Here is a 15,982-nt window from a genome sequence, read left to right as displayed (position 1 = left end):
TTATTAATATTATTATTATTATTATTATTATTATTATTAAGAGAAATGTTTTGTTATTGTTAATGAAGATTTTTCGAGTTTTCTTTTTACTTCATATCTGATTTCATCTTGTTCATCTATTGGCATTTTGTTAATGGCTATTTCAGATTCAATAATTAAATTGGTGGCTGCATTGAAAGTGTTGAGATTGGGCCAATTGTGTTTGAGGCCCTTCGAAAGAATTGAGTTTTCAACATCACTCAGAGTTGTTTTAGATAGATTTACAATGGGAGGATGGAATTGTTCAATAGTTTTGGAGGGTGTGTCGAGGTTCTTAAACTGAAATTTATGCGAAGAAGAGTTGTTCTTAAGAATTTTGAGTTTTTCTCTAGGGTTTGTTGTTTAATTGACAGTACATGAAATAATTTATTGTCTACTTGAGTTAGGAAGAGGTTCCATTGTACACTCTGGAGAAGATTAGCAATTTCTAGATGTGTTTCGTACAATCTGTTGTTTAAAAATTATTTTTTCTTGTATAAGAAACGGATTTCGTTTTTTAACCAAATTTTGTTGGTTATTCTTTGGGTTTTTAACATGTGAGGAGAAGAAATGTTTTTTCTGGTACAACTTCGAAGAAATTTGGGGGTAAGATTGTAGGATATGCATTGTTTCAGGAAGTCGATGTCTTTTCCTAATTTAGCGATCTTGATCTTAAGGCCCATGTAAGAGAAGGCTTTTTGTTTAGCTTGGTTAGCTTGTGCATTTAAAGATAAAAATTTCATTGTTCCGTATTGAAAGTATTAACGTTAAAAATTAAATAATTGAAAAAGAGGTTCAACCTATTCAATACATAAAAGAAAGGAATGTAGTGATTACATTCTTATTTAATAGTGATTAGAAATGGGACCGGTTTCGACCCTAGTCCAGGTCATCGTCAGCCGTTCAAAACATAAAAAACTAGAAAAACAATGCATATGAAAAAGAATAAGTGAACTCTGCATCGGTATAAGATGAAATATAAATTGATGATGGGGGTAGAAATTGTGAGTCACTTGAAATAAAACAGTACGTAATATTATGAAAGGTAGTACGGCATACGCAATGAAAAGTAAAGTCTCTCAATGTTTATGAATAGTGGAGAACGGTCAAATAGGTCAGTTTTTACACTCTGTCAGGTACAAAGTCACAACACTATCGAACAACATATGAAGATCCATAAATATTTTGAAGTCGCAGACGAATATATTTATAGAAGCAAACTGCCAGCTCTCGGTGATCAGCGCGGCACATCCAAGGTCATGCGCTGTGGTCTCGAACGCCAAAGTGGAATGGAGAATATCCTGAAGGTCCAGTATTTGCCTCGGTTGCGGGAAGTTAAGTACGTATATATAGAAATATACAACGCAATTCAGTATAATTGAATGAGTAATTGTGCTCCTGCTGAGTTCTTGGAAAACAGTTGACTTGAAAAAACAATTGTAAAGAGAAAAAATGTAGTAAAAAGCGCAATATCGGAAAACAAATGAAAACATATATGCACAGTGCGCTATTTTTTAAATTGCAAAAAATTTAGTGATAGTGAAATAAGGGAAGAACAAATTCAGTAACCTAAGTAAACTTGAAATTCAAGACTTCAGGTCTATTTTAAAATTAGTTCTCAACAATAATTATTTTACCTTTGACAACACAATTTATCAACAAGATGGCTTAGCTATGGGCTCACCAGCCTCTGGCATTCTTGCTGAAATTTACCTCGACTTCTTAGAAAACACAAAAATTAATAATAATAATAATTTCTCCAACATCCTCTTTTGGGCCAGATATGTCGACGACACATTAGTAATCTTAAATGAAGAATCAACCAACGCAGCCTCTACACTTCTTCATCTCAACAACTTAGACTCTAACATTAAATTCACCCTCGAATCAGAACACAACCAAACTCTTAATTTTCTAGACCTAACTATCACTAGACATCCTTCTTCTTTATCTTACAAAATTTTCAGAAAACCAACCCAAACAGCAACCACAATACGACAAGATTCTTCGCACCCTCAAGCTCATAAACGTGCTACTTATAACAGCTTCATTTTTCGTGCCTTCAACACCCCTATGTCTAAAAAAGATTTAAATAACGAATTAAACACCATCCGCAACATCGCTAAATTCAATGGCTTTAACAACTCCTTCATAAACCGCATCATCAACAAATTCAAACACCGTCCAAAAACCACTTTATTTAAAGACACAATAAAACCAACTTCTTTTTCCACCTTCACTTTCACTCAGGATGCTTATAAAATAACTAATATTTTTTTAAAACATAACATGAAAATTTCTTTTAAAACTAACAATAGAAATCTTGATATCTAACACAACTCTAAATCTCTAAATAAATCTAATGCTTTTTCTAAATCTGGTGTATACAGATTCAAATGCAACAACTGTAATTCCTCCTACGTCAGACAAACTGGCCGCAACTTCAATATCAGGTACTCTGAACATGTCAACGCCATTAAATACAACCGATTCTCTGCCATAGGACAGCACATACAAGACTCAAAGCATAGTTTCACCAGTATTGAAAATGACATGAAAATACTTAAGATCATTAACAAAGGCCCCCTCTTAAACATAACTGAAAATTGCTTTATCCACCTTGACCAGTACTTCAACCCTAATTTCAATTTAAACGACATTTCTGAAAAACCCAACATCCTTTTCGACTTCCTAATTCTTCTTCTCAAAAATTCCAAATTTCAAAACCCCAATTCTATTTTCCATGCCTTACAAAGTTCCCACCCACATTTTCTACCTCCAATAACCCACCCTCCTAACCCACCCTAAACTACCCCTCTTTCATTTCCCTATCTTATCCTTCTTCAACACCATTTATCTTCAATTTCCTTTATTCTTCTCTGATTTCACTATCGCTCTTCCTCTACCGGTATTAATTTATTCTACCTTTTCTATTTAAAAAAAGAAACCACTACCTTCATTTCGGTTCTCCTCATTCAAATTTTAACTCTTGTCTTGCGCCAACTTCGACTACTTCAATCATGACCTAAATTTTTTCAATTTAAAAAATAGCGTACTGTGCATATATGTTTTCATTTGTTTTCCGATATTGCGCTTTTTACTACATTTTTTTCTCTTTACAATTGTTTTTCAAGTCAACTGTTTTCCAAGAACTCAGCAGGAGCACAATTACTCATTCAATTATACTGAATTGCGTTGTATATTTCTATATATACGTACTTAACTTCCCGCAACCGAGGCAAATACTGGACCTTCAGGATATTCTCCATTCTACTTTGGCGTTCGAGACCACAGCGCATGACCTTGGATGTGCCGCGCTGATCACCGAGAGCTGGCAGTTTGCTTCTATAAATCTATTCGTCTGCGACTTCAAAATATTTACGGATCTTCATATGTTGTTCGATAGTGTTGTGACTTTGTACCTGACAGAGTGTAAAAACTGACCCATTTGATCGTTCTCCACTATTCATAAACATTGAGAGACTTTACTTATCATTGCGTGTGCCGTACTACCTTTCATAATATTACGTACTGTTTTATTTCAAGTGACTCACAATTTCTACCCCCATCATCAATTTATATTTCATCTTATACCGATGCAGAGTTCACTTATTCTTTTTCATATGCATTGTTTTTCTTGTTTTTTATGTTTTGAACGGCTGACGATGACCTGGACTAGGGTCGAAACCGGTCCCATTTCTAATCACTATTAAATAAGAATGTAATCACTACATTCCTTTCTTTTATGTATTGAATAGGTTGAACCTCTTTTTCAATTATTTAATTTTTAACGTTAATACTTTCAATACGGAACAATGAAATTTATATCTTTAAGCGTAGACGTTGACATATTACTTGTAAAACTGAAGGCTATACATTTTTCTCAGAGTACGATTTGCTTGGATGCATTCCTATCTTATCGGACGTCAACAATGTGTGAAATGTAATAATGGAATCGTTTCCTCGTGGAGAGAGGAGTCCCTCAAGGCTCTGTACTTGGACCTCTTCTTTTCTCACTCTTTGTGAATAACATATCATCGAATTTAAGGCATTGCAATTACCACATGTACGCTGATGACCTTCAACTCTACACAGACTCTACAGGACAAGACCTTCAGGAAAATATAGACTTACTAAACATTGACTTACAGGCTGTTAGTGAATGGTCTGTTGCCCACGGCCTGCAGTTGAACCCTAGAAAGTCACAAGTAATCCTTCTTGGCCGTCAAAATCAAATGGCAAGTATTAATAAACGTCCATTGCCGAGAGTAATCCGTCAGAATGTTGCAATTCCTTTTGTACCACAAGTGAAGAACCTCGCCGTTATCATGGACGAACGCATGACTTGGTCTGGACATACCTTACATATCTGCCAAAAGGTTTTCTCTGCACTTCATTCTGTATATAAATATATATTCCCTATAAAACTTAAGCAGAAATTAATCAAGACTCTTGTAATGCCGCAGTTCGACTATTGCAAGGTTGTTTTCAATGATGTGAGGCCACTGTTGCCCCTAAGGCTACAACGCGCTCAAAATGCATGTGTGAGGTATATATGCAATCTAAGAAAATATGACCACGTGTATCATCTTCCCTAGAACTAGAGTGGTCGCGACTCCACGTTCGCCGTAATCATCATACTCTGTCCTCCACCGAGTCCTTACTACATCTTCCCTATCTTACCTTTCTTCGCGTTTTCATTATTTCTCAAGTATGCATAACAGAGATACACGGGCTCAAACATCAAACCTGCTCGTCATTCCTCACCATCGAACTGCAACATATAATAACCCATTTTCTGTGTTTGCCGCCCGAGAATGGAATCGCTTACCGGATGACGTCAGAGGAATACCAACCACAAGGTCATTTAAACGAGCGTTAAATGGTATAGCAGGATAAGAGTGAACTGTGCATTTCTAGCCTTTTACTGATGGTGTCAGTACTTTATTACCACTATCTATTATTATTATTATTATTATTATTATTATTATTATTATTATTATTATTATTATTATTATTATTTTGTAAGTATGTTTATCTCACTGGGGTGAATTTAATCTCTGTTATAAAGTAGGGTATTTAGATTGTCTTTAACTGTGCTATACTTAGTATTAATTACGGTAGTGTTAACTTTGATTCTATGTACAAACTGGTTTAGTGTAAAAGAAGGCCTAATGGCCTTAACTATGCCAATAAAGACATTTATCTATCTATCTATCTATCTATCTATCTATCTATCTATCTATCTATCTATCTATCTGTCTACTTTTAATGTTCCTAATGCAAGTTAAATTTTTAGTTCAGTCTGCGCGGACTTGTGATTAGATTACTGTAGTGAGAATTCAAATTTTGGGGATAATCATTCCACGATCAATTCAGTCTGCGATGATAGTGCGTCAACTAAATTTTATTGGTGTTGATCACTAAAGTTAAGTATTTGTGATAAAAGTTTATTTTGGTTTATGATAGCACTGGTCATAGTTTTCGAATAGCACATTTCTTCAATGATCAAGATGATGGTTATGATTACTGAAATAAATAAAAATCGTTCTTTATATGAGTGACACGTTTATCCGTATTTCTTACCACAGTAGTGGTCATGATTATTGTAATGAGTATGTTTTCTACATTCTGATGAAGACCGTCTGTTTAATAAGTTCACGTTAGTTGCTGTTGATAGTGTGATGATGATTATTACAACACCATCCATTCATGTTACTCTTTTCAGTTTAGTTCGTTGGTACCGTTCTTAGGCGGTTGGATTAAATTTATGTAATTATTATTCAGTGAAGCGATCAGATAAAGTTTTAGATATCCATGCTTATGGGTTTATTCAATTTAAATTAGTTTATTATAAACTAACATAACCTGAAAGTTTTTTGTGTGTTAACTTACATGTGAACTCAACCTTTTAATTACACTTAATAAATATTCCTATATATAATTTTAAATAATTAATTATAGAACAAAGTAACTCTATTTTTAGGCGTCGGTTGTGACACAACATGATGCGATAATATATTGTTATAGGGATAATAGGGATTTGATAACAGTGAATTTTGGAGCACTATGCCTTGCCAAGGAGAAAGTTAACATGTGAAGTAATTGCTTTTTTGTGTATAATTAATCGGGTCAAATATAATCTGAGGTTGTTTCGGTTCTATTAAGGGTCCATTCGGTGGCTGATGATATCCTTCGTGGTATTTTGAGATCGGTGGATAACCTTAGTTAAATAAAATTTAAGAGTTCCGTTATAGAAACTGAATCTTTGCGGATCAAGTGAATCGACCAACGGCGTTACTTGAAATCCATAGTAATTTTCAAGTTTTACTCTTTTCGTTCTATTATTAATGAATTCTATTCTGGAATGGCAATGAACATTTAACTAAATGTGGTTGTTTGAGACATCAGTCCACAGACTGGTTTGATGCAGCTCTCCATGCCACCCTATCCTGTACTAACCTTTTAATTTCTACGTAAATATAGCATCCTACATCACCTCTAATCTGCTTGTCATATTCATACCTTGGTCTACCCCTACCGTTCTTACTGCCTACACTTCCTTCCAAAACCAACTGAATAAGCCATGGGTGTCTTAAGATTTGTCCTATCATTCTATCTCTTCTTCTCATCAAATTTATCCAAATCGATCTCCTCTCACCAATTCGATTCAGTATCTCTTCATTCGTGATTGGATCTATCCATCTCACCTTCAGAATTCTTCTGTAACACCACATTTCAAAAGCTTCTATTCTCTTTCTTTCTGAGATAGTTATCGTCCATGTTTCACTACCATATAATGCTACGCTCCAGATAAAAGTCTTCAGAAAATTCTTCCTAATTCCTATATCATTGTTTGAAGGGAGCAAATTTCTTTTCTTAAGAAAGCTATTCCTTTCTTGTGCTAGTCTGCATTTTATGTCCTCCTTATTTCTGCCATCGTTAGTTATTTTACTGCCCAAGTAACAATATTCATCTCCTTCCTTTAAGACTTCATTTCCTAATATAATATTTCCTGTATCCCCTGCCTTCGTTCGTCTGCACTCCATTACTTTTGTTTTTGGCTTATTTATTTTCATCTTGTACTCCTTACCCAAAACTTCGTCCATACCATTCAGTAGCCTCTGGAGATCTTCTGCCGTCTAAGATAAAATAACAATATAATCGGCAAATCTCAAGGTCTTGATTTTCTCTCCTTGGATTGTGATTCCCTTTCCAAATTCCTCTTTGATTTCCTTTACCGTCTGTTCTATGTAAACATTGAAAAGGAGGGGGGACAAACTGCAGCCTTGCCTCATTCCTTTCTGGATTGCTGCTTCTTATTCAAAGCCCTCGATTCTTATCACTGCAGACTGATTTCTATACATATTGTAAATAATTCTGCGGTATCGGTATCTGATCCCAATCACCTTCAGAATCTTAAATAACTTGGTCCAATGAACATTATCGATCAACGAACGCCATGTTCGTGGGCTTGTCCTTCTTAATTCGATCCTCGAAGATCAGACGTAAAATCAGGATTGCTTCACGTGTTCCTATATTTCTTCTGGAACCAAATTGATCTTCTCCAAACTCAACTTGTCTTTCCCATCTACTGTAAATAATTTTTTTCTAGGCATGAGGTACTATACTAATGCTCAGCACCGGATTTATTGTGAGTAGATATAACAACATTCTGCCGAAAATCGGACGGCACTTCTCGTGTCTCATACGTCTTACACACTAAATGGAATTTAGAGGGAGCGTCATCAATTCCAGGTGTATTGTTCCTATTTAGGTCTTCCACAGCTCTGTCAACCTCTGATCTCAAAATTGGGTCTCCCATTTCATCAACTCTTCGTGTTCCAGAACCAAATCATCTACATCCTTACCTTGATACAACTGTCAGATATGTTCCTGCCATCTTTCTGCTTTGTCTTCTTTTCTTAGAAGCAGCTTTCTATCTGAGCTCTTTCCTTTCCCCAAAGGTTTCCTTGTTTTGCCTGTATGCAGCATCTACCTTTCCTAGTACCATACAACCTTCGACATCCCTGCACTTCTCCTTCAGCCATTCTTCCTCAGCTACCTTGCACTTTCTGTCCACTTAATTCTTTAATTGCCTGTATTGTTTTCTGCCCTCTTCATTTCTAGCATTCTTGTATTTTTCGTCGTTCATCAATCAGGAATAGTATCTCCTGAGTTATCCACTGATCCTTAGTTGATGTTTTCTTCCTCCCTAACATTACTTCAGCAGCCCTATTGACTTCATTTTTTATGACTATCAACTCTTCCTCTATTGTGTTTCCTTCAGCTTTTTCATTTACTCCATGTGCAACATGTTCCTTGAAACAATCCCTCACAACAAGTTGTGGTCAGAGTCCACGTCTACTCCTGGGCAAGCTTTTCAATCCATCACCTTGTTCCTGAAACTCTTTCTAATCATAATAAAGTCTATTTGATACCTTCCAGTGTCTCCAGGACTCGTCCACGTATACAGCCGCCGTTTGTGGTGTTTGAACCAAGTATTGGCAAGGATTAAATTATGATCAGTGCAGAATTCAACTAGCTGACTTCCTCCTTCGTCCCTTTGTCCCAATCCGAATTCTCCTACTGTATTACCTTGCCTTCCTTGGCCTACCACTGCATTCCAGTCTCCCATCGCAATTAGATTCTCGTCACCTTTCACATATTGTATTAAATATTCTATATCTTAATATACTCTTTCGATTTCCTCATCTGCCGCTGAACTAGTAGGCAGATAGACCTGCACTGTTGTGGTGGGCATTGGTCTGGTGTCTATCTCGACGGCAATACTTCTTTCACTATGCTGGTCGTAGTAGCTTACCCCTGCCCTGTTTTCTTATTCATTATTAAACCAACTCCTGCATTACCCCTGTTTGGTTTTGTGTTGATAATTTGGTAGTTGCCTGACCAAAAATCCTGTTCTTCCTGCCAACGTACTTCACTCATAGCAACTACATCTAACTTTAGTCTGTCCAACTCCCTTTTCAGATTCTCTAACCTACCACAACGATTCGAACTTCTAACATTCCACGCTCCGACTCGCAGAATGTCAGCATCCATCTTCCTGATGGTTGCCCCCTCTCGTGTAGTCCCAGCCCGGAGAACCGAATGGGGGACTAGTTTACCTCCTGAATATTTTACCTTGGAGGAAGCCAACATCAGTACACCATTTATACAGAGAGAGCTGCATGTTCTCAGGAGTTAGTTACGACTGCAGTTTCCCGTTGCTTTCAGTCGTGTAGCAGTATCAACACAGCTAAGCCATGCTGATTATTATTACAAGACCATATCAATCATCTAGACTGCCGCCCTTGCAACTTCCCACCTGATATTGTTGCACCTGCGGCTCGGCTACCTGCTTCATTGGGACACGCAAGCCTCCCCACCGCGGCAAGGTCACATACAGTAATTCCTGATGTCTTCATATTTTTTATTTGCGTCAAAGCTTTGTCATCTGTTTTGTTAATAGAACAAACTTTCTGGTATAATTCGGTGCTTCTCATCTATGGGGCATAATTAATTTATTTTTTATAATAAATTCATTTTAGTCCACTTCTACAATTTTAGTTCAAGTATTAATTAGATTTCCTTTTGCTACCCGCCAATTTATGTCAACATGTGTGTGAAGAACCCGGAATCCCTGAGAATAAAAGAATCTACATTTGCAAGAGCTAGAGGCAGATGTTGACTATCGGTAAGCGAGGGTGCAATATCTGCATATTTTTCATTAGTGTAGATGTGTGGCATTTTAGCCAGCGCGTGTACAAACACAGTTAACCGCTACACACTACTTCACTCACAGCACATCATGGACAACTGCCCCTTCAACGGACTAATTAAATGGCAGAAAGACATCCCGAGCAAACAGTCTGAAAGCAACGAAGTAGGTTGAGCTAGAATAAAACGTCAAAGAGGTTGGTTGGGTGAGATACATACGTGCGCGCCACTAACTCTGAAGCAAATGTATACATTAAAAATGTTTCACGTCGGAAACTATTCGGAATAAGGCGAGTGTCCGTGTGAAGTTGTAGCATCAAATGGTTGTTCCTGTAATATCCCTGAATACTGACTCTTTCTCCCGGGACACAGTGTATATGTGTATATGTGGAACTTAACGCGGCAAAGTGTGTGACGAAAGTGTGACCATAGCAGCCGTGCAGGCAGAGATGTAAGGTATGGAAGTATTGCCTGATAAAGTTATCTAGCAACCGTGCAGGCAGTGATATAAGGTATGGATGTATGGCCAGATAAAGTTATCTAGCAACCGTGCAGGCAGTGATATAAGCTATCGATGTATGGCCAGATAAAGTTATCTAGCAACTGTGCAGGCAGTGATATAAGGTATGGATGTATGGCCAGATAAAGTTATCTAGCAACCGTGCAGGCAGTGATATAAGCTATCGATGTATGGCCAGATAAAGTTATCTAGCAACCGTGCAGGCAGTGATGTAAGGTATGGATGTATGGCCAGATAAAGTTAACTTAGCAGCCGTGCAGGCAGTGATGGAAGGTATGGATGTATGGCCAGATAAAGTTAACTTAGCAGCCGTGCAGGCAGTGATGTAAGGTATGGATGTATGGCCAGATAAAGTTATCTAGCAACCGTGCAGGCAGTGATGTAAGGTATGGATGTATGGCCAGATAAAGTTATCTAGCAACCGTGCAGGCAGTGATGTAAGGTACGGATGTATGGCCAGATAAAGTTATCTAGCAACCGTGCAGGCAGTGATGTAAGGTATGGATGTATGGCCAGATAAAGTTATCTAGCAACCGTGCAGGCAGTGATGTAAGGTACGGATGTATGGCCAGATAAAGTTAACTTAGCAGCCGTGCAGGCAGTGATGGAAGGTATGGATGTATGGCCAGATAAAGTTATCTAGCAACCGTGCAGGCAGTGATGTAAGGTATGGATGTATGGCCAGATAAAGTTATCTAGCAACCGTGCAGGCAGTGATGTAAGGTACGGATGTATGGCCAGATAAAGTTATCTAGCAACCGTGCAGGCAGTGATGTAAGGTATGGATGTATGGCCAGATAAAGTTAACTTAGCAGCCGTGCAGGCAGTGATGGAAGGTATGGATGTATGGCCAGATAAAGTTATCTAGCAACCGTGCAGGCAGTGATGTAAGGTACGGATGTATGGCCAGATAAACTTACTTTAGCAGCCGTGCAGGCAGTGATGTAAGGTACGGATGTATGGCCAGATAAAGTTATCTAGCAACCGTGCAGGCAGTGATGTAAGGTACGGATGTATGGCCAGATAAACTTACTTTAGCAGCCGTGCAGGCTATGTTTTATACCTAGCTTAGACGATGCCTGTTGAGAAAACAATTGTCAGTAGACTTACGATTACCGGCCACTCCGCCTCTAGGAATGTCCCGGATTTCCCAGTGGCGGTCCCAAACCCAGTTAAAGGAGAAGGGTCAATGGCTGAATGTTGAGCCTTGGGGGTTGCACTGCTGTCGAGTAAGTGCTGCCATTAAAACTCAAGAAATGCTTTAGTTGACAGTCCATCTGTTAATGTAACCAGTAAATCCTACCCCTCTTGGGGTGACGGCGAATACCTGGCGCCTTAAAACTGGGTCTCTCGACTAACGTATGGTAAGCCCGACAGAAGAGTGTTGCTGTGGCTATCATGCAGTTGGTAGCGTGCAATTATAAACTATTAAACAACTGTAGTGCACGGCAGTAGTGGTAATGTACATACGATGCTGAGATAATATAGTATAGAATCAGTTAATATATATATATATAGCTTAAGCTAAAATGTCGTAGAAGAATAGCACAAATAATAATAATAATAATAATAATAATAATAATAATAATAATAATAATAATAATAATAATAATAATAATAATAATTGAACGATGGAGACGCGCAGTGAGGAGGAGCTAGGCCAAGAAATGAAAGAATATGGGAACAAGAGAAAACCAAAGGTTAACAATATAGATAAGATATATTTAACAATAAACAAATAAATAATGAAACATTTTGCAACAAGATAATAAATCGAAGACAAGAGTTTGATAGATAGTGAATTATTTAGAGGAAACCTCAAAAGATAAGAAAAATGTGCCACATTTAAAATACAGATTATACGAAATGTATCCAAAAACCGTATGAACAATATAAAGCGTACAATGACGAATATGAAAGCGGAATAAAAAATGAAGCAAACCTGAAAGAAAGAAATGCGAAGGGAAAGGAAAGGGGAGGTGAGGCAGGGATCGAACTGGGGAAAAGGTTCTCTTCGCCGGGTATGTCTATACTGCGGGATCAGTTATTGTGATAATTATAATACGAAGTAGCATGTCCTAGGAGGCAGATGATGTGATTAGTCCGTAGCACTATTCGTGATTGAAAGGTTTTTGCAGAAATAAAGTCTTGCACATGTGATTTGAAGATACAAATTTAAGCAGGCGTAAGGAAAGTTCAGCAGTGGAAGATGGCCCAATAGCAAATTTGATGTCCAAATAACATAATGATAAGTCTTGCTCACCAAATTACTTGAAGAAATAACAGTCCAGATGGAAGTGTCTTTATACTACGTAGCACAGTTATTTTGGTGCTGCACTACTCCGAGACGAAGGCAGACTCAATTTTTGGAGCAGCAGAGTGAGAATATATATCAGTACAGAAAGATCGAGAAAAGTAAAGAAGCTGAAAGCCAGCATGTTCCTGAAGCGTCATGATCACGTGTCCAATAGGTAAGCACACACACTAGACATGGGACAGATTAAACGCAACAGCTATTTTGAAACTGTTTCTGTATTGAAACCGTTTCGAAATGTAGCTGTTTCACAAAACACCCTGTTACAACCACTGCTTCTGAAACTGTTCTGTTGCTACCTCGCTAATCGAACTACTGTATTCGTCGCTCGCTCTGCGCAAGACGGTCTTGCTCTGCGTGACCCGGTATCGAAACCGTTTCGAAATGTAGCTGTTTCACAAAACACTCTGTTACGACCACTGAATCTGAAACTGTTCTGTTCTCTGTTGCTACTTCGCTAATGGCTGTAACTATTGGCCGGTCTGCGTGCCCAACGAGATCGTCAGTGCCATCTGGCAGAACACCAATGAAACAGATGCACAAGCCCGGCGCCGAGAGCGATTTAAAAGGCTCACAATCCTTAAACCGCGAATGTTAAATACTCGTAGTTAATACGATTTAATTGACGCTTGAGTGTAGTAAAGAACAAAAAGGAAACATTCCACTGGCAATTATATACGCTTAATCGTTACCTTTGTTCTAGTATTAACGAATTCTGTATTGAAGTGCAATAATAGAGAGAAATAATATTCTGTTACCTGATCATGTGAGAAATCGCCATATAGTTCAAAATTTGCAGAAATTGCAAATTCATGATATTCACTTCCCGCAAATTCTGTATGCAACACGCGCAGGTGTATACGCTTCTGTAATTTTGAGTTATACAGAGTGAAAATCAGGATATGGCTGACTTGTGAGTGCAGTGTAAATTTAAATGTGTTTTATTTTGGTTCATTATCTTATTCGTGAACGCATTTTGTTTAGCACTAGTAAATTATAGTATTTGAAAATGAATGTGGGGGCCAAGAGGAATAAAACCAGCCCATTATGGTCATTTTTTACAGAGGTAAGGGACAGTGACCATGTGGCACAATGTGATATCTGTAGCCAGAAGCTGTCGTATAAATCATCAATAACAAACTTAAAAACACATCTAAGGAGAAAACACCCTACAGTGATAATATCAAAATCAGATGAAAATTTTTACAGTGAAATAGTCAATGTGGATAATCCTCAAGTTTCTGCTCACATTTCAGGAAAAAGTACTGCTTCAGGGCCACTTTCCCACTTACCTGACAATTCAGAAAATCAAAGCAATCCTCAGTAACCTCCTGTGTCTTCTTTCCTATCCCATAATCAAGATCTTCACATTCCTTCAACTTCAGTACCCACTTCAAGTGTCAACTCTTCTTCAGGGCTTAATACTACAGCAACAAACACCAGCAGTTCATCCCACCAGTCACATATATCAAGTTTTTTGACAAAGAAAATCAGTCATTCTGTTCAGAAAAGGCTCAATCACTTCTTAATGAAGCTGTTTGTGCTGGATTTTCAACCTTTCTCTATAGTGGAAGACCGTGGGTTTAGGGAATTTGTGAAGGCATTAAATTCTTAATATGAACTCCCCAACAGGAAACTCCTATCTTCTAGTTACCTACCAGCAGCATATGAGCAATGTTTCAATGCTGTCTCACAACAGCTGTTATCTACTGAAAGTGTCTGCCTTATTACAGATTGTTGGACTTCTAAAAATAATGATTCTTACACAGCTGTCACTGCCCACTACTTGGATGAAAACTTCAAGTTTATTACAACATTACTGGACTGTACACCAGTAGATGGGCCACATACTAGCAGTAATTTGGCTACACATGTAAGAAACATAACAGATAAATTTAATTTATCTGAGGAAGTTCAATTGGTTGTCACAGATAATGCAAGTAACATAAAAAATGCTGTGAAGAATGACCTAGGGTGGAAGCATTTTGATTGTTATGCACATACCCTGAACCTGGTTGTTCAGGAAGCTTTAGATAAAGTACAACCACTACAAGAAAAGGTCAAATCTATTGTTGCCTTCTTCAAAAGAAGTGCAACTGCAACAAGAAAGCTATTGGACTACCAGAAAGCTCACAGTGATGTTATCCCTAAAAAATTAATTCAGAGTGTACCAACTAGGTGGAACTCAACATTTTATATGCTTGAGTCACTTTGTAGAGCTCAAAGATGCAATAAAGGTAACAACAGCATTGACCAGCAACACCTTACCTGTACTCTCTGAAGAAGAATGGGAAATTTGTAAAGATCTCTGCACAGTGCTGAAACCATTTGAAGAAATCACAAAGCAGCTTAGTGGAGAAAAGTATATCTCTGGTAGCGATGCTATTCCACTGACACATGTTTTATCATTAGTTTGCAAGTCTATGCTGAGACAAAGAATCTGTGCCCCCATGAAGTCGGTACTGGAAATTTTAAACCAGGAAATTGCCACAAGATACCATAATATTGAGCATTCTGGAACTCTAGCTCTGTGTACATTCTTGGATCCCAGATACAGGAAGCCTAGATTTGTAGATACAACTGCTGCAGAAGCAGCAAAGAAACATGCACTAGAACTGGCTACAAAAGTATTCAGACAACACAGCCATCTGCACCACAAGAAGCAACTTCGAACTGTGACTCGTCAGTCTGGGAGGAGTTTGACAGAATGATTGCCAACACTCAACCACAAGGTAAGGAAAAAGTTCAATAAACTAATGTGATGGTTATTAATTTACATTCCAAGAAAATTATTTTAAATATTTTAAATATTTTTATTCCAGGAACAGGCATATCTGGGGCTATAGTAGAAGTACAACAGTTCCTGCAGGAGGCATACTATCCCAGGACTGTGGATCCTTTGTTGTGGTGGCAAAAACACAGTCATAATTATCCACTGCTGTCAAAAGTTGTGCGAGAGAGATTTGGCATGGTTGCATCATCAGTTCCTTGCAAACGTATATTCTCGAAGGCTGGAGCGTTTGTCAATGAGAAACGCATTAGACTAAGTCCACAACACGTGCGGCAGTTATTGTTCCTCAATGCCAATTATAGCCAGTGGACTGCATCATAGCTTCTGGGTATCATGTTACAGTATTAAAGGCAGTGTAACTGGAGTATGTAAGATACTGAAGACAGTGAAATACAGTGCAATTACTAAGACTGTGATTTTAATTTGTATATAAAATGTTACATGTAATGTTGCTGTAAGTTCATGTACATTATTGGCATGCTTGTGTATATTTGTAATATCTCCTCAGATTATCAACTTACAATTTAAGTTACTTATGTTCCACTCTAGTGAGGCTATCAATATTGTTTTTACATTAATTCAGTTTATTATGTCTGTCAGATAAATCTATGTAGATCAT

The sequence above is a fragment of the Anabrus simplex genome, chromosome 10, assembly GCF_040414725.1.
Source record: "Anabrus simplex isolate iqAnaSimp1 chromosome 10, ASM4041472v1, whole genome shotgun sequence".
Classification (NCBI taxonomy): Eukaryota; Metazoa; Arthropoda; class Insecta; order Orthoptera; family Tettigoniidae; genus Anabrus; species Anabrus simplex.
The sequence above is the reverse complement of the archived record's forward strand: the minus strand, read 5'-3'. Positions refer to the sequence as shown.